The sequence below is a fragment of the Mustela putorius genome, unplaced genomic scaffold (genome assembly GCF_011764305.1).
Source record: "Mustela putorius furo isolate JIRA1106 unplaced genomic scaffold, ASM1176430v1.1 tig00000174_pilon_pilon_pilon, whole genome shotgun sequence".
In the NCBI taxonomy this organism is placed as follows: Eukaryota; Metazoa; Chordata; class Mammalia; order Carnivora; family Mustelidae; genus Mustela; species Mustela putorius.
Window position 1 is genome coordinate 26,495,691 of NW_025421304.1, and position 19,348 is coordinate 26,515,038.

At 42.6% G+C, this 19,348-nt stretch overlaps 1 protein-coding gene and 1 long non-coding RNA gene across 4 annotated transcripts in view; one reads left to right on the top strand and one right to left on the bottom strand.

Moving 5' to 3' along the window:
- Positions 1 to 463: 463 nt before the first annotated feature.
- Positions 464 to 5,480, bottom strand: LOC101682345. Its single transcript, XR_198891.3, has 2 exons — positions 4,240 to 5,480; positions 464 to 2,579 (listed from the first exon to the last, which is right to left on the bottom strand). It is a non-coding gene; the product is annotated as an uncharacterized LOC101682345 (long non-coding RNA).
- CTCF (CCCTC-binding factor) overlaps positions 3,438 to 19,348 on the top strand; it is a 54,811-nt gene continuing 38,900 nt past the window's right edge. For 2 of the 3 annotated variants that reach the window (XM_045076177.1, XM_045076179.1), the window contains exons 1-3: positions 3,439 to 3,678; positions 8,139 to 8,250; positions 9,514 to 9,626. The gene's annotated coding sequence lies outside the window, so the exon portion shown is untranslated. Of the gene's footprint in view, positions 3,679 to 8,138; positions 8,251 to 9,513; positions 9,627 to 19,348 lie in introns of all 3 variants that reach the window. The other variant, XM_045076178.1, reaches the window with a different exon arrangement.

Sequence of the window (19,348 nt, forward strand, 5' to 3'; positions counted from 1 at the left end):
TGCAGGCTTGATCTCACGACCCATGAAATCACCACCTAAGCAGAAACTGAGTCAGACGCTCAACAGACTGAGCCACCCAGGTACCCCTAAAGATTTTCTTTTCTTTCTTTCTTTTTTTTTTTTTTAAGATTTTATTTATTTATTTGACAGAGAGATCACAAGTAGATGGAGAGGAAGGCAGAGAGAGAGAGAGGGAAGCAGGCTCCCTGCTGAGCAGAGACTCGATCCCAGGACCCTGAGATCATGACCTGAGCCGAAGGCATCAGCTTAACCCACTGAGCCACCCAGGTGCCCCTAAAGATTTTATTTTCAAGTAATCTCTACACCCAATGTGGGGCTCTAGCTTAGAACCCTGAGATAGAGAGTTGCATGTGCTACTGACTGAGCCAACCAGGTGCCCTTGATATAATTACTATAAATATAGTTGTCTTAGGCTGTTATAACAAAATAACCGCTGACTGGGTGACTTATAAACAGATTTATTGCTCACAGTTCTGGAGGCTGGGTAGTCCAAGATCAAGGTACCAACATGGCTGCATTCTGATGAAGGCCCTCTTCTTGGTTCATAGCCGTTGCCTTCTGGCTGTGTCCTTAACATGGTGGAAGGGACCAGGGATCTCCATGCAGCCTCTTTTATAAGGCACTTATCCAATTTGTGAGGGTTCCACCCTCATCACTTAGGTACCTCCTAAAGGCCCCACCTACTAATATCACATTGAGCATTAGGATTTCAAATATGAATTTTGAGAGGGACACAAATATTCAGGCCATGGCAGCTGTAAATATCATTGTAAATATAGTTTAAGTTTTTTCCATCTAAGTACACTGACTTATATTTGCCTATATTAAAGCTTTAGAAAACATTCGTATAGCTTACTCTTAAAGATAAGGAAGATGGTCTGAAGTAGTCTTATAGTAAGTTTATTAATCAGATTATTAAAGATGTCAGAAAGAAAAAGAAGCTACGAATTTAAGCGCAAGTCAGCCTTGTTCCTAGTACACAGTTCCTAGGTACACCAGGAGGTCTCTGGGGTGGAGCACTAAAGAAATTGCAAGATGCAAATATTCCAGAGTAATTTCCCCTAAGTTTGCCTTTTCTTTACTTTTGAGCCCTCTGGTATACATAAGAGACAAATGGGATAATTTGGTTTCTAGAAAAAGGGATCACAGGTAAATTTTCCAAATAGTCACACGTTTCTAGAATATTAAGTGATTAATAAGGCAAGTACCTGAGATCAGGAATCAGAAAACTTGGGCCCTGGTGTTAAGAAACCAAATTATCTCTTTTCTGCATGTCTGTACCCAAGCAGCTAAATATTGCTGGAAAAAAAACACATATTGCCGAACTGGTTTAACTTTAAATTCATGATTACAAACTTCAAATGGATACCCAATATTGCCAGTCCTACATACCCAATGTAGGCAGTCCTACTAGGAAAGTTGTAAGCTTGCTCCTCCCACCCTCACCAGCATTTGCACTGATCTTCACCTTTATTACCTTAATTATCAGAGTGGAAGCATCCTGTTCCTATCTAAGGTCAGTCCTCCCAGTTTCCTTATATCCTGTCATGGATTTCACTCCTATATAGGTCAAGCAAGCCTTCTCTCTCCTGTATCACACCCAATGGCACATAAACATGCTCCAGAATCCTGCCATGTTTTAAAACATCTCCTCCCTTGACCCCGGATCTTTCCACAGTTATCCCTAAAGTTTTGCTCCCTTCACAGCAAAACTTCTTTCCACAGTTATCCCTAAAATTATCCCTAAAGTTAACTTTCCACAGTTATCCCTAAAGTTTGCTCCCTTCACAGCAAAACTTCTCATGTTGCCTACATATGCTCTATTTCCTTACTTTTCCATTCATTCTCAACCCATGCTAATGAGGTCAAAATCTCTTGATATACACCACGAATCAAGCCAAATTCGCCAATGATAGTCTCCATTGAATTCCAAGGTGACCAATCCAATAGCCCTGTCTCTGGCCCAAGTTGACCTCTCAGCAGCACTAGACACGGCTGACCACTCCCCCCCCACCTAAATGTTCTCTGCCCTTGGATTCCAAATTCAACACGCTTGTGGATTTCTGTCTTCCTGGCTGCCCCCTTTGTTTTCTTCTCCATTATCCTATTTCCAAATGCAGAAATGTCTAGGATCTGGCCTTGGAATTTCTCTTCACTCTTTTCTCAAGTGAAAGCCCACACACATATATATATATAGTTTAATCCGTTCATGCAATTTAAAAACACCTGATTAAGTTGCTACCACCTAAATATCTGAAGATTTTATATTACAAAAATCTAGATTTCTGATTCCCTTTTTCAACAAAACTCCCAGAATATCTGTCAATATTGGGCTGACATCCTCATAATGGGAACAATCAGCTGAATGGAGCAGAAACTGTCCCGTTGATGCTGGCTCCGATTGTTATCCGTGATATCTAAGGTATGGGAGTTCAGAATACAGTCTTCAGTCAGATTCCTTTAAGTACCAAAGGCGCTCCTCCCTGGGTCACCAGAAAATCTTCCAGGCTGCGATGGGTGAACTTCGTCTCGGGTTGGGTAGAATCCGCAGGTGCATCCTGGGGAGGGGAGGGACGACTGCACTTTAAGGGGCTGAATGGCACCGCCCACAGAGAACTTCGCTCATCGAGCCGAGATAAGAAGCGTAGGTTTTAAAATATAGCATTATATCACGCCAAATAAGAAAGTCACTTTGACAAAAGGCCGGTGTGGTCGTGTATAAGCATCAAATCTGGTCTTCTGTTGGCCTTTCTTGGCTTAAGTGGACTGGTGACACCAAGAGAAAGCCCATGCCCTCTCCTCTTGCACCCGGTTTTAGGAGGCGGAGAGCTCCCTTAAAAGCCGCTGAGCAAGGACAGCCCTTCTCATCCTCGCGCCGCAGGGGCTGTACAGTTCTGAGGAGTTGGGAGAGTGTGGGGAACAACCGGCCTTAACGCGGTGGCGGGCTGCGGTGGGGAGCTGGGAGGGAGGGTCCGGCCCAGCTAGGGCGGAGACTTGGGCGGGGCCCGGCCCGAGAACCGCCTCAGCCACAACGCCTAGCCCCCGCGCGCGCTTCCTCCAAACACCCTCCCTGCCACCCCCAACCCCCCTTTACGGATTCGGGGCCGGAGACTGCGGCTGTAGAACCAGGTCAAACAAGCCTGGGATCCTGTAACGCCCAGAGGCGGCGGCCTCCGCCCAGGAAACCCCACCCAGCGGGAGCCCGGACGTCGCGGCGCCCGCAGAGCCCACGCGCGAGCGGGCGAGGGCGCGGGAGGGCGCGTGCGGCGTGACGCGACTCGCGGCGCGTCCCGTGACGCCATCGCGCCCGCTTTTGAAAGTTGGCGCCCGGGGCCGCCTCCCATGCTGCCCTGCGCCAACCCCTCCCCTCACCTTTCCTCCCCCGCCCTCCACTCGTCGCCCGGCCGGCCCCCCCACCCGTCCCTTCCCTTATCAGCACCCGCGGCCCCGGCAGCGCCGACGCAGGCGCACTGCACCGCGCCGCCGCCATTTTGTGTCCGAGCCTGTGGAGCGATTAAACCGTGCGCGGAGCTGCTTCTTTGGCGGCAGCGGCGGTGGCGGTAGCCGGTGCGGGTGCGCGGAGCTGGCCGGGGACGCCGGGTGGCCGGAGCGGTGGAGCGGCGGCGGAGCGGGCGCTGCAGGGGGTGTGGCGCGGAGGTAAGGGGGCCCGGGGTGGAGGAGGTTTCGCGGGCCGCCTCTAGGTGTCACGATGGGGCCGCTCCGGTCGGCGCTGGCTGCAGCCCGCCGCCAGCGCCGCCGCCGGGGGGTGTTTGTCTCCCTCTACCGTCCCTGCTGCGGCGCGGCCGCCGCCATTGCCCGTCGCCGCCGCGGCCCGGCCGACCCCCCACCCCCACAGCCGCCCGCTAGGCCTCCCTCCTGGCGGCGCGCTAGGCCTTCGGCGGCGGTGGCGGCGGCAGCAGCAGAGGCCCGCGCGCCGGCGACTCCATTTTCCTTCCTTTGTCTCTGCCCTCGAGGCCGGCTCTTGGCCCGACTGATTGCCCGGCCGCGGCCCGCCCTCTGCCCTCCGCCCCTCCCGCGGCGGGTGGCCGCAGCCGAAAGGCGATCTCTGCGTCCCGGCTCCCGCGCCCGCCTTGCTCTAGGGTCCCGACCCACTGCCGCCGCGCGCGCAGCCCGGTTTCCGTGTAGTATGGGTGTCGGGCCCTGGCCGACTCCTCTCCGGCTGCCCCTCCTCCAGCCTGCCCGGTCCCCGGAACCTACCCGGCCGCTCTGCGAGCGTACCCCTGCCGCTTGGCTGCTCCGCGGTCGCTCCCAGTCCGCGCGCCGCCGCCGCTGGTCTCCGTCTCCGCCGAGTGGCGCAGGCGGCGCTGCTGCGGCTGCGAGCAGAGGGACCCCAGAGCTGCCGAGAGCTCCCTCTGCAAGGCTGGCTGAGCTGCTCGCGCCTCGACGCTGCCTGAGCGGGCGGGGGGACGCGCGCTCGCCGCCCCCGCCGGCCCGGCTGCGCCCCCAAACTCGCGGCCGGGCTCTTCGCTGGACCTGACCGGTGCGGTCCCCCACGGTGGGCGGAAGAGACTCGAGTTCCTCACCAAGTAGTTTTTCTACAGCCAGGATCGGACTCCACTTGTAGTGATAGCCTGACTTTGTGCGCTAAGAGATCTCAAAGGGATCAAAACTTAATTTCATTCTGATCTCAAGTGACGTGACAGATTACTGAATTCGGGATTATGGGGTGGCTAAATTGGATCAGGCGACCCTTTAGTTTCCTTCCCGCTTTAAAATGTCCTGACGCTAAATTAGTACAGTATTTAGTACCTGATGCTTTAGGGCTAGGCGAAGGCAGTTCTGCCTCGGGATTGTGCAACCCGATCTAAAGCGCCAGTACGGCAGAATGAATTTATTCTTGACTCCACTGGTAATTTGCCCATATGCTGAAATATGAGGGTTGATGTTGTAATTGAATCCTGGGTCACTAGTTGCAGTTGGTTTATAAATATCTACGCCTAATGTAACTACTCTTTAGTAGCTGACTTCCTGTAGCCCAGAGTTCAGCATTAAGTAAACATTCGCATAAGTAGTCTTCATGCTTTGAGTTTAAATCAACTAGGAAAGTTAAAAATCTACGTCCCCTATAGGCGGCAAAAGAAGTTAAACAGGGCACGTATACTAAATTTACTGTCCTTACCTGTTTTTTTGAATGATTAAAAAGCTTCCTGTCGAATTGCCATAGTTTTCTCTTTTCTGTTTTCCTGAAATGTTTGAGTACTTTATTGTAGTATCTGCAGTAGTTGATGTGTCAGCTCGGGTTGCGTTGGAGAGAGGAAGATCTTGATTAACTTTTTTTTTCTTTTTTCTTTTTTGAGGAAAGCTCTGTTAAGCTTATGAGGAAATTAAAACAGCCTGGTGCTAAGTGAAGTTGTCTGGTCTGCTGTGTGTAATCTCAATCTGTAAGATTTTGCAGGAATCTGGCTCTATAAGAGAGTTTTTCAGCATTCCCCACCCCCCCGGGGTGGGGGGCTTCAAAACGTTTCTTCTCCCCCTCCTCTCTGGTAAAAGTAAAATTGCACTAACAAATCCAGTATTGATGAAGTGTTAGGTTTGGGAATAGAGCCATGCTTAGTTGTCTCATAAATTAGTCCATTTGTGTAAGTTTTTGCATTCTTGAGATTTTTGGTTTTATTTTCTTTTTGACATGTGGATGGCAGGTGGTCTGTTTTACTTAAAAAAGTAAGCTCTCTACGTGTTAAAGATTAAAATCCAGAAGATCTATGATTGATCCATGAGTAAAGCTTGTTTGCCCTGGTTAGTGTTGTGCTCCACAGACCATGTTTTGTTTCTTCATTCACTCCTGCCTTATAGTCATCAGCGGCTTGGTCTTCCATATCATTCTCCTTGTTTTAATGGTATAGACTTTGTCTACAGAGTTGCTATTCTTTGAGATTTCCTGTATGCCAGGGATTCATACTTTTTTTGGAAAATGAAATCTACAGAGAATAAATTGAGAATATAAGGTTACCCAGAGGACCTTATTACTTAAATCAGCAACATGAGGAAGGTTACAGCAGTAATGTTTGCTCTCTTAAGAAAATATGGCTTATTTAAGAGGAACTGTAAAAGTCATCCTTAGGGGTCTGTCTATTCAACCAGCATAAGAAAATTTAGAAGCTGTAAAAGTCATTCTTAAGATGCATTCCAGTTCTAAGAGCTTTAGGGTTTTGCTTTAAACAACACACAAAGTGAGGGAGTTCTTTTGGAGTGCAGAGGCGACCTGCGGCTGACTAGGGCCTCAAGGAGGAGTCCCGTGGCAGACACTTGCACAGTGGTGCCTGCTGGCAAAAAGTCTCCTCTAGAGACTGTTTTTTGTTTTTGTTTGGTTTTGGGGGGGGGGGTGTGGAGTTTGTGTGTGTGTGTGTGTGTGTGTGTGTGGTTTTGTTTGTTTGCTTGAGGGATGCTTCTGGCATCAAATTCACTCCCCCACATCCATTTTATAGCCTCCATTTCATTTTTTTAAACCAGAAATTTAGTTGATCATCTGTCTACCTTATTTACCTATCTTGGTCCCAAATGACTTGAGACTTTTCTGCTAGGAATTAGGTCCTCTTCAAACAACTAAAATTTGTCATAATTTAATACTTTAAGAAAGAGCATACAGGTTTGGAAAGAACAATAATGGCAAATTATTAACAAATTAACAATAATGGAAGACCCAGGTTTGCAGTTGGATGTGTGGATTTGGCATACCATATTTGGTTTTCTAAACATCCCTGAACTTTAGTCACTATCCACAAATCTTCCCTGGTAGTATCTTTGTGCATTTTCTTAGTGATCAGTATTTGAGTGCAGAGATGTGACATTGCATATACACTACTAATATACACACCAAGCATAGTGATTTTTCCATGCTTGATCTTCATTTTTAGTCACCCTTAGAATGTTGAGGTAAATAAAATCTCATCTCCTTTGAGGCATGCTAGTAACAATATATGGACTCCAATACAGAAGTGTTTGACTAGATATATTAATCCTCAGTTCAAGTTGTAAATTGCTTCTCAGCAGAGACGACTTCTTTAGCTTTAAGTATTTTATCAGCTTGGTTTTATGGGCTTTCGTTAATTATGAGGTGGATTCCCTCCTAGTTTTACCTTATATGCCAAATTCTTTGGAAACTCTCAGTTCAAATTTAGCACTTTCACTTGGGAGTTTGTTTTCCTTCTTTCCTTCCCTCCAAGTAAGTTCCTCTGTACTGTTGCCTGAAGCTTGATAGTTCATTTATTTGTTATTTGGGGAGAGAATTATCAGCTAATAAACTATTTCATTGCTGTGCTGCTCGGAATTTCAAGTCAGTGAAAGCTTTCTCTGTTGTTATCTTATTAAACTGAAAAATACAGTCTTGTGGTGTAAACTAACTTAATCAGTAAAGTCAGTACTTGCTGAAGATAAGGAAATATACTGTTAAAAGACTATTACTATATAAGAATTTTTTGTCAGCTTGAATATATATATATATATATATATACACACACATATGCCATTATTTGCTTGCAAGATCATAATGGGGTACTTATATTTTTTTTAAGATTTTATTTATTTATTTATTTATTTATTTAAAGTATTCTCTGTACCCAACTTGGGGCTCAAACCAAGAACCCTGAGATTAAGAGTCATGTGCTGGGGCGCCTGGGTGGCTCAGTGGGTTAAAGCCTCTGCCTTCCACTCAGGTCATGATCTCAGGATCCTGGGATCCAGCTCTGCATCAGGCTCTCTGCTCAGCAGGGATCCTACTTCCCCCTCTCTCTCTGCCTGCCTCTGTGCCTACTTGTGATCTCTCTCTCTCTCTCTGCTAAATTAATAAATAAAATCTTTAAAAAAAAAAAAAAGAGTCATGTGCTCCACCAACTCAACCAGGCAGACATCCTCACTGGGACATTTAGAAAAACAAATTACAGATCCTTTATCTATTAAGCAAATGTCTAAAAAAAGAAGTGTTTTATTAGCTTCATAGAATTTATGGAATGCCTCATTTAGTAACGTGACCTCTTAACAAGTATATTGTTTCTTAACCAGTTTTATCCATTTTCATCTTGCCCTTATTTTGCTTTTCATGTTACATGTGCATTAGTGTATATTTGGTATTGATAAAATTATTTGCATTTCTGTTTTAGAATGATCACAGATCTGGAGCCAAAGAACAAGATGCACTAGTGGACAGATTGCTAACCAAGGGCTTGAGAGTTCTGTTTTCCCTCCTCAGACTGACTTTGCAGTCACGGAGAGGTAAATACTCTTTCCATTTCTTGGTCTTGGGAGTAGTAAATCCTTTCTGGGGTTGGAGGATTTGCTATATTGTTCTTGGGTATAGGAGATGCAGGACAGTGGGTGACTGAGGGCATACAGGTTTTATAGTCAGAATCCTTGGTTTGGAACTGCACTGCCATATATACTAGCTGGGTGACACTGAGCAAGTTACTTAAACTCTCTCCTCCTATGGTCCCCATTTGAGAGAGAACAATACCAATTACAGAGGCTGTTTTCCAAGTTGATGAGAATGTGCATAAAGCATTAAGTACTATCCTGAGTGTTTACATAGGAAGACCCCAGGAAATGGTTGTTTTTCGGCAGAAACCCTTGGAATGTATTTTTTGACTATTAGCAAATAACCTCAAAAGTCCGTGGCCCAAAGCAATTTGAAATTTTGATGGAATTCTGTCCTTGGGGAAATAGATCTTAGATAAAAGTGGTCTTAGTTAACTTGAGTTAGCCTAGCTGATGACCCATTTTTGCATCAGTTACAGTCTTTATGAATAGCTTTTAAAAGACATTTTAATGTATCACTTAAAATTTACTGTAATCTACAATTTCTGTTATAAAATGTCATGGTCATCATAGTGAACTTGAAACAGGCCTTACAAGTGTTGAGATCTGCTAGGCTTTGGAATCTTATTAAAAAAAAAGTGGGGTTCTGGGTAGGAAAATTACCTCTTCTGAGGTTATCAGAAGGCACATCTTTCTTATCCCCTTGAAGATGTGAAAATGTTTTAAAACTGTGAAAATAGTTTAATTGCCCTTGTGTAAGAGCAAAAGAGTGAGGTGGGAATTAGAAAGGCTGACATTAGATAAGCTTATGTGAATGAATCATCTAAGTGACGGCTACTAAGATTTTTCTTACAAGCTGTGCCTGGAGCAAATAGAGAGGAGGAAGGGAACAGGAGTGAAAGCTCTACTATTCTTCTTCACATGTCTGTTTTCCGTGGTCAGCTTGGTACATTGATAGATGGGAAGGAGAAGGTCTGTGTGCTAGTATTCTGTCACTCCAAAAATAATTTGTACCCTGCAGGGTTTTTAGGAGTGTTGACACAGCATACATATTAATGAGTGCTAAAAGAAAAACATTACTGATTTGAAAAGCTGTATAGAAAGAAAACTACTGATAAGAGTTTGGGGAATGGGGTTGTAGGAACATGTTGGTCACTTTTAAGTGTTATGGCTATTTAATTGTTTAGATCCCTGTTTCTCAAACTGGGATATGAATACCCTTAGGGTACAAAGTGGTATGATTCCGGGGTACTTGAAGTCACAAGATAAACATGACCCATCTTCTTGGAGCTTCAATTGTGCTCATTGAGGGGGCGGTGAGTTAAGTAATTTGACTGGTAAGTAATTTTTTAATTTTTACATTAAAACAAATACATGTTTTAGGATCAGAATAGGAACTCTGTATGATGTACATAACACAGATTTTCAACAAAGTGGGTCATGAGTACCTGGCGATAAGAATTGCTTTTTGTATAGGTACTAAAATCGAAATACTTTCATTTTAGTATTCAAGAAGCAATACTTTTGAGCTCTAGAACAGCTCTATCATCCAGCTCCTTACTTTGTTCCCTGTAGTATTGTACTGTGGCATATAGATGTTAAATTGTATTAAATGGTGCTTGTTGGCTTGCGTGCATGTTCCTGCGCATGTCCCAACATGCACAAGAGCTGTGCACAGATTGGGAGGCAGTTCTAGACGGCTGGATGAAGTCAGAAATATTAAGACCATTCCAATGGCCTAAGAATTATAATTTTAAAATAAAGCAATGAGCAAAATCAGATCTAAAATTGTAAATTCTACAAAAGAGAATTTTGAAAGCAAATACCACATTAACTAAAGCATAATTAACAATTTATACAGATTTTGTTATTACTCCCCCATTCAAGTTGTCAAGTACTCAGAGTCATAATAAAATGGCTAAGTATTAAGCTTGTAGAACTTGTGACTCCTAAGACAGTTATTCAGAAGCATCTAAACTGTTTTGTGTCTTGTAGAATTACTAAGTATTGTTACTGGTGTATTGGTCTTAATAGAAGTGGCGTAATAATTATATTTTCTGTCTTTATAATATCTGTATTTTGAATACAAGTTTTATATTTGAACCCAATTTGTTCTAGATACAATGGAATGTGACTTTCTCTGAAACATATTTGAATTGGATCAACCAGATGTTTAGACGTGCTCTAAATATTTATACTGTTCATCGAACACTTGTAATGTGTTCATTCAATTTTTGAACACTTGCCTTTCTACTTTGCATCAGACACTGCATTAAATATTGGGGATTTGAAGATGAATAAGAAAAAAATTGTTTTCCAGAGGGTCTTGAGTATAGGGCAAGAGATTAGTAAATAAGTGTTATTTGTGCTCTGATAAAAGTGTGTTTTGTGATGCAGGGAGGATAGTCAGTTATAGGAGTTGGTGAAGGATGTTGAGAAAGGCTTTCTGGAAGAGAAACCCTGATGTAGGTATATGAGCAAATTCAAAAGGAACATAAACTTTGACTTTAATCCTATTAGAGGACCAAGGTTTAGTGCCGTTTAATAGCTATAGGGCCTTGGGCAAGTCCATTAGGGGTAATTTCCATGTGCCTTTTCACATTGGTAAAATGACAGGCTTATGGCAGTTAAATGTATTGTTGGGGGAAATATATATGTTTGTGTATATATATATTTTTGTAACAGTAACTGTAATGTGCAATGTAAAAGTAAAGTGATGGATCTTTAGAATAGATGATCATCGTATATATTTTGCATTAAGCTACAGTGATAACCACCAGACTGTACAAAAATTATATGAACCAAGAAAATTGGGACTTTGTAGATGAGAAAATTATATCAGTCAAAATCTTTTGAGCAGGGCACCTGGGTGGCTCAGTGGGTTAAAAACCTCTGCCTTCAGCTCAGGTCATGATCTCAGGGTCCTGGGATCGAGCCCCACATCGGGCTCTCTGCTCAGCAGGGAGCCTGCTTCCTCCTCTCTCTCTGCCTGCCTCTCTGCCTACTTGTGATCTCTGTCTGTTAAATAAATAAATAAAATCTTTAAAAAAAAAAAAATCTGTTGAGCAGTAGAGAAATCGATGTTAACAGGGCCACACCCCATGTTGGGAGTGATGTTTGACAACCATAAAAAGAAACCATTGGGAATACTATTAACCAGCAAAATGCTAATAAAGTTTGTTAGGTGGGTTGTTTTTTTTGTTTTGTTTTGTTTTTGTTTTTTTTTTTTTTGTTTTTTTGAGATTTATTTATTTATTTGACAGAGACAATAGGGAGAGAGGGAACACAAGCAGGGGGAGTGGGAGAGGAAGAAGCAGGCTTCCCGCTGAGCAGGGAGCCCTATGTGGGGCTCGATCCCAGGACCCTGGGGTCATAACCTGAGCTGAAGGCAGACGCTTAATGACTGAGCCACCCAGGCGCCCCATGATTTTTTTTTTTTAAATATAGTTCACAAAAATTGTTATGGAATAAAAGTAAAAATACCCGAACTAGGCACATAGCAAGAACTCAGTAAGTAATTGAATGAATAAATGCCTAGGAAAAAGACTAAACAGACATGGAAACATTGGTCAAAATAAAATAAAAAACTAGTAGTGCAAGATTGGCTAGGTCTGGGGTAACTTTTCCTGGTTTTCTATAGTTTGTATAACATCTTGTAGTGCAAATAAATTTTCCTTTTTTTTTTTTTTTTTAATTACTGCAATTTGGGAATGACCATATTTGATAATGGGAGAATGATTAAATATGAGTATCTGTATAATAGGATGTCATGCAACCATTGTATTATGTATAGTAACATATTGAAAGGGAGAGATTTGAGACATATTTCATAAAGCAGATTATCAAATAGTATGCACAGATACGTGTGTGTGTATATAGGGAGGGGACTATGGATATAAACCAGAACATTTATATAAAACCTATAGGGGTGCCTGGGTGACTCAGTTGGGTAAGTGTCTGCCTTTAGCTTAGGTCATGATCCCAGAGTCCTGGGATCGAGCCCCATGTTGGGCTTCCTGCTCAGTGGGGAGTCTGCTTTTCTCTCTCTCTCCCTTTGCCCTTCCCCCTGCTCGTATGCTCTCTCTCACTCACTCTCTTTTTTTTTTTTTTTTTTTTTTTTTTTTTTTTTAAAGATTTTATTTATTTATTTGACAGACAGAGATCACAAGCAGGCAGAGAGGCAGGCAGAGAGAGAGAGGAGGAAGCAGGCTCCCTGCCGAGCAGAGAGCCCGACGCGGGACTCGATCCCAGGAACCCGAGATCATGACCTGAGCCGAAGGCAGCAGCTTAACCCACTGAGCCACCCAGGCGCCCCACTCACTCTCTTTCTTAAATAAATAAGATCTTTAAAAAAAAATTAACCTATAGATGTATATTCTTGGTGATACGAGTTTTCTCATACTTACATGTTTTATATAATTTTTAAAGGGAAAAGGAATACAGTACAGTAGGAAGTAGTAGGAAGAAACTTTTTGATAAATATAGTGAAATAATAAAAGGCATTTTTGTCTAGTTTACTCTGGCAGTGAAGTCTAGATTTGAGTGGATTCAAAGCCTTGCCAGAACACTGTTGCAGAAGTGCAGGAAGGAAGGAGGCTACCGGCAGCCATGCTCTGCCCAAGTGTCAGAAGAAATTGAGGTTGCAGAGGCAAGTCTTAGAACTTTCCTCACTTACATTTGGTCCTAAACTTTTTTTTATATCATCTGAATAATGTTTAGTTTCATTCTTTAGAAGAGTCTAATAATTAAAGAACTATAGTAAAACCTAAAGAACTCTTACTTTCTTTCCACAGAGATAAACACTATTAATACTTTGGTGTGTTCCCCTTTGGGTTTTTTTCCCTTCACTTTCGTAAATGGGCATATATATTATAATACAGTTTGGTGTTTGGGGTGTTTGTTTGTTTGATTAGAGAGGGTAGGAAAGAGGGAGAGAGAATCTCAAGCAGGCTCCACACCCAGCACAGAGCCTGAGTCAGAGCTCAGTCTCACAACTCTGAGATCATGACCTGAGCTGAAATCAAGAGTGGGTCACTTGACAGACTGAACCACCCAGGCGCCCCTGTATAATACAGTTTTAAAGACAAAATGTAATTGTTCTATATAAGTATTTTGTAACTACTACATTAAATAAACACGCATGGGCAGAATATTTCAAACAGTACAAAATGTGCAGTGGAAAGTAGTAACTTCTTTCCACCTCTGATCCCTCAGTTTACTTCTCCAGAGGTAATAAATATTAATTTTTCATATAACCTTCCAGAGAAAATTCTGTGCATGCATAAACATATGTGTTTCTGTATCCTTTTTTAAAAAAATACAGGTGGTCGAATACTATACACAGTTCTGGACATTTGAGTTGTTTTCAGTCTTGCTGTTAGAGAAGGATGTTCTAGTCGATATCCTTGCATACACCTTTTTGGGCATTTGTACTAGTGTATTCATAGGATGAATTCATAGCAGTTTAATTGCTTGTATATTCCTGGAAGAGGGAATGGCATGCACAAAGGCTCAGAGGCAGGAGGAGAGAAGCCTAGAAAGTTCTGGGTACTGAAAGCAGTTTAGTGTGATTAGAGCAGAGTGTATGGGGCTGGATGCAGATCTGCTGAAAGGTCCTTCAAGAACCCCGTAGTCTAAGTGAAAGAGTGTAGACTTCATCTTATAGGGGAGGTTTTAGAATTGAAGTGTCCTTGCTGGTAATAAATTTCCATCTTAGAAATCTTTGTCCACTGTGTGAAAAATGGTGGTAAGGAAGTAAGAGGGGAGCAGGGGAACTAGTTGAGAGGCCATCACATCTGTCCAGGCAAGATGTTAAAACCTGCCTGGCTTAAGGTAGGGGATCCCACCAGAAATAATATTTGTATAGTTTTATTTATTTCATTTTGTTAAGCTAAGTTGGAATCCTATTCTGCATCCTCTTTTGTACTCTTTCTTCGTGTTACATGTTATGAACATTTTCCCCATCAGATACCCTATGTTATCTCAAATTACTAGGAATCTGCTTCCTTATTGCTGATTGTTAAGTTTTCTAACCTGTTCCTTTGGGGATAAGTCTCTCGGTTTTGGCCCTCGCTTTTTGCCTCTCATACTTCATCTCTCCGCTTCCCATTATTTGAATTATTTCTACTAAAGGAGTAAATGGACTTTGGGGCACCTGGGTAGCTCACTGTGGTTAAGCCTCTGCCTTCGGCTCAGGTCATGATCTCAGGGTCCTGGGATGGAGCCTGGCATCAGGTCTTTAGCTCAGCAAGGAGCCTGTTTCCCCCTCTCTCTACCTGCCGCTGTGCCTATCTCTCACTCTCTGTCAAATAATAAAATCTTTTAAAAAAAAAAAAAAAGAGGGGCGCCTGGGTGGCTCAGTGGGTTATGCCGCTGCCTTCGGCTCAGGTCATGATCTCAGGGTCCTGGGATCGAGTCCCGCATCGGGCTCTCTGCTCGGCAGGGAGCCTGCTTCCTTCTCTCTCCCTCTGCCTGCCTCTCAGTGTACTTGTAATTTCTCTCTGTCAAATAAATAAATAAAATCTTAAAAAAAAAAAAAAAAAAAAAAAAAAAAAAAAAAAAAAGAGTGAATGGACTTTGAGTAAGAGCCACATTAATTGGACATTTGAGTGCATAGATTTGAGAAGTCTAATAACTACTCAGAGTCCTTTTCTGATTCTGTTCTTGACTGTTCTCAGTGGTAGATACTTGCTGATTTAGTGACTTTTAGGTAAGGGTGCATCTTAGTTGATGGTGCATCTTAGTTGATGCTAAGGGTGCTAAGTTGATTATCCTATCAAGTATATAGCTATGGCTTTCAGCATTTTTCACACTAAAATTAAATCCCCTGTTTCTTATTTTGAAGGAAGATGCCTCTCCAATAAGAAAGGTAGCAAACAGAGTCCTAAAATGTCCTAGATTGGTAAGGGCTTTTGAAGAGCAGATGTCTTGATGTTCTGTGTGCAGGGAGAGTTGGTGGAGTGGGAGGGGCGGGGTTGGTATACAATTTTATACCTTGACTTTGAGCGGCCTTTCTAAGTTAAAACACATCCTATTGGAGGGAGGAAGGAGCCAGTCTGGTAGATGGAATCTAATGTTTGCAGTGTTTTTGGCTGACACAAAGGTTCCTCATTAAATTTCTTGCACTTCAGGGGTGCCTGGGTGGCTAAGTCAGTTAAGCATCTGACTCTTGGTTTTAGCTCAGGTCATGATCTCAGGATCCTGAGATGGAGCACTACATGGGGCTCCTTGGTGAGTGTGGCACCTGCTTAAGGTGCTCTTTCTCCCTTTCCCTCTCCTTTCCTGCCTTTAAGAAATTTCCTGGAGGGGCTCCGGGGGGACTCAGCCATTAAGCTTCTGCCTTCAGCTTAGGTCATGATCCCAGGGTCCTGGGATCTAGCCCCACATCGGGTTCTCTGCTCAGCAGGAAGCCTGCTTCTCCCTGTCCAACTCCCCTTGCTTGTGTCTGTCTTCCTGTCAAATAAAATTTTAAATTAAAAAAAATTTCTTGGCTTCAGATGTAAATGCTACTAAGTAGGGTGGTGTACATTAGCCAGCCATCTTCTTCCAAATAGATTTTAGAGACTTCTTCCTGATTCTTGGTTATAGACAGGTGGACTGCAAAGCTAGGGAACTACCTTTTGCTCTATCCTTTTGTACACCTTTGCTGTATGCGTTTGTTAAAATTTCCTGACCTTTTTAGCTAGGAAGTGGGGGTACTTGATCCCTTCTTACCTATAAAGATGAATCTTAACTGATAACCTAAAAAAAAAAAAATAGGATATTAAACTCAGATGAAATTATAAGTCATCTGGCAGTCTTTTCATTTTACAGAAAACAAACCTGAGAGGCAGTGATTTTCCTGAGGTCATAGACATAGGACAAAGGCTTCTGCCTTTTTTTAACTTTTCCCCATACTGGCTCCGAATAGTCTCTGGGTTTCACAGAATATTCTACAACATTTGGTATTATAGATAGTTATTAGATAAATACTCATTTTTTTAGATCACTTTTTTTTTTTAAGATTTTATTTATTTTTTTGACAGAGATCACAAGTAGTCAGAGGAGCAGGCAGAGAGAGAGGGAGCAGGCAGAGAAAGCCCAATGTGGGGCTCGATCACAGGACCCTCTGGGATCATGACCTGAGCTGAAGGCAGAGGCTTAACCACTGAGCCACCCAGGTACCCCTAGATCACTTTTTTTTTTTTTTTTTTTTTTTTAAAGATACTGCTTATTTATTTGACAGAGAAATCACAAGTAGGCAGAGAGAGAGTAGGAAGCAGGCTCCCTGCGGAGCAGAGAGCCTGATGTGGGGCTCGATCCCAGTACTCGGGAGACCATGACCTGAGCCGAAGACAGAGGCCTAACCCACTGAGCCACCCAGGCGCCCCAGATCACTTTTTTTTTTTTTAAAGATATTGCTTATTTATTTGACAGAGAAATCACAAGTAGGCAGAGAGAGAGTAGGAAGCAGGCTCCCTGCGGAGCAGAGAGCCTGATGTGGGGCTCGATCCCAGGACCCTGAGATCATGACCTGAGCTGAAGGCAGAGGCTTTAACCCACTGAGCCAGCCAGGCGCCCTGATCATTTTTTTTTTTTTTTTAAGATTTTATTTATTTATTTGACAGAGATCACAAGCAGGCAGAGAGGTGGGCAGAGCGGGAGAGGGGGAGCAGATTCCCCGCTGAGCAGAGAGCCCGATGTGGGGCTTGATCCCAGGACCCTGAGATCATGACCTAAGCCAAAGGCAGAGGCTTAACCCATTGAGCCACCCAGGCGCCCTAGATCTCTTTTGACAGAAATATAAATCCATGTATATTTATAGAAAAAATGATGGGAGGGACGTCTGGGTAGCTCCTTTGTTAAGCATCTGCCTTCGGCTCAGGTCATGATCCCAGGGTCCTGGGATTCAGCTCCTTGGCAAACCTGTTCTTGCTCTCCCGCTCCCCCTGCTTGTGCTGCCTCTCTAGCTATGTCTCTCTCTGTCAAAAAATAAATAAAATCTTTAAGAAAAGGAAAAAACAGCATAAAGACTATACTTTGTTACTACCCTTGAATATAGTATACCAGTGCACTGGCATATGTTAGGTTTTTAGTATGTGTCAGAATTTCTTTTTTAACATTGTCACCAACTTTAAAGGTTGTCCATGTATACACTGCATTATTAGACTCTAGACTCTGACCATCAGTAATACTAATGCTTGGTCTCCAGTACCAGCACTGTTTGGATTTGAGCTTATTTACTTCTTTCCTTGTAATTCAGGACTTCTTAATCCTTCAGTCATTTCTCTTTGATAAGAACAAACCATTGTTGGAGGTCACTGTTGGTTAGCACCTATTTTTAGTATTGTCCAGTTGGGCCATTGAAAGTTATAAATTGTTTCAGCCCACTACTTTTTATTTCTCTATTAATTCTGGTATAACACCTCTGGCATGGCATGGTCATGATCATATATCATAAAGCAGGTATAAGATATTTTATATTCACAGAGGTTTGTTTGTAAGTATTCTATAATAGTGGAGGATACCAGGCGCCTGGGTGGCTCAGTGGGTTAAGCATCTGCCTTTGGCTCAGGTCGTGATCTCAAGGTCCTGGGATCAAGCCCCATATCAGGCTCTCTACACAGCCGGGAGCCTGCTTCCTCCTCTCTCTCTGCCTGCCTCTCTGCCTACTTGTGATCCCTCTCTGTGTTACATAAAGAAATAAAGAATCTTTAAAAAATTAATAAGATAATAGAGGGTACCCTAATTCCTTTCAGTATTTCTTGTGTCCCTGTTCTATTTATATCTTTAACTTTCTACTCCAATTAAAATTTTTTGTTGTGAATATATGTTGAAACTATAAAGTAATAGTGACATGGTTAGCTGTTTAGAATAGAATTTTTTTTTAAAGATTTTATTTATTTATTTGACAGAGATCACAAGTAGGCAGAGAGAAAGGAGGGCTCTCTGCTCCCAATTTGGGGCTCGGTCCCAGGACCCTGAGATCATGACCTCAGCCCAAGGCAGAGGCCTTAACCCACTGAGCCACCCAGGCGCCCCTAGAATAAATTTTATCTTTTCTTTTTTTTCTTTCCATTCCCTTGTCAGACATGGTCTTTGATTCTTCTCTCCTTGTCATGTCTTTTGGGTATTTACAAATACATAATTTTCCCCACAATTTCTTGGTTAAGCTTTTGCCTTTATCTCCTTTCCTGTATTTGTTTCCATGTTTTTAAGGAGTAGCCAAATTGACAAATTACTTGTTTTCATAAACTAATAATTAGTTTAAAGTAACATTCTATTTCTTTCATTGTTTAAACTTCTGTATGTCTCTGTTCCTATACATGTATATCCTTTTTCTGTTTTTCAGATTTCTTTTGTTCTATTGAGTAGCACTTTAGCTCTTATCCATACTTCATGCTACTACAGTGTTTACTCACTAAGAATATCTTACTTTTTTTTTTCAATATAACTGTTACTTGATTTTTGTTCAGAGACCTCATAATGCCATTTATTATCATTATTATGCCTTTAGTATGGGTAAACGTTGTTAAATTTAACCTGTTGGCTTCTGATTTAACACTGACCTTATAGGAGACCCCATTTACCAATTAAAAATGGTCTTGAGTGGGGGCTTAGTCGTTAAGCATCTCCTTCAGCTTGGCTCATGATCCCAAGGTCCTGGGATCAAGCCCTGCATTGGGCTACCTACTCAGCAGGAAGCCTGCTTCTCCCCCTTCCACTCCCCCTATTTGTGTTCCCTCTGTCACCATGTCTCTCTGTCAAATAAATAAAAGTGTCTCGGTTTCACCAAGTAGCCTTCATGAGTGAGTACTGAGTTATAGAGATACTCAAGCATTGACCACATGGTCACTGAGACAAATTGCAAAACCAGAAGTTCACTCTTGCTACGTATGTCCATTTTTCTTCTTCTTCTTTTTTTTTTTTTTGTGTGATGTGTTGAGCTTGTTCATACCTTGTAGAGAAAGATTTTGTTATTGATGGTACCCATTGTAGATGTAAAACTTTTTAGGACTTCTTTCTTTGGTTGTACATTCCATTATTGCTTATTTGGGAACCATACAAGTTTTGAGGTAGA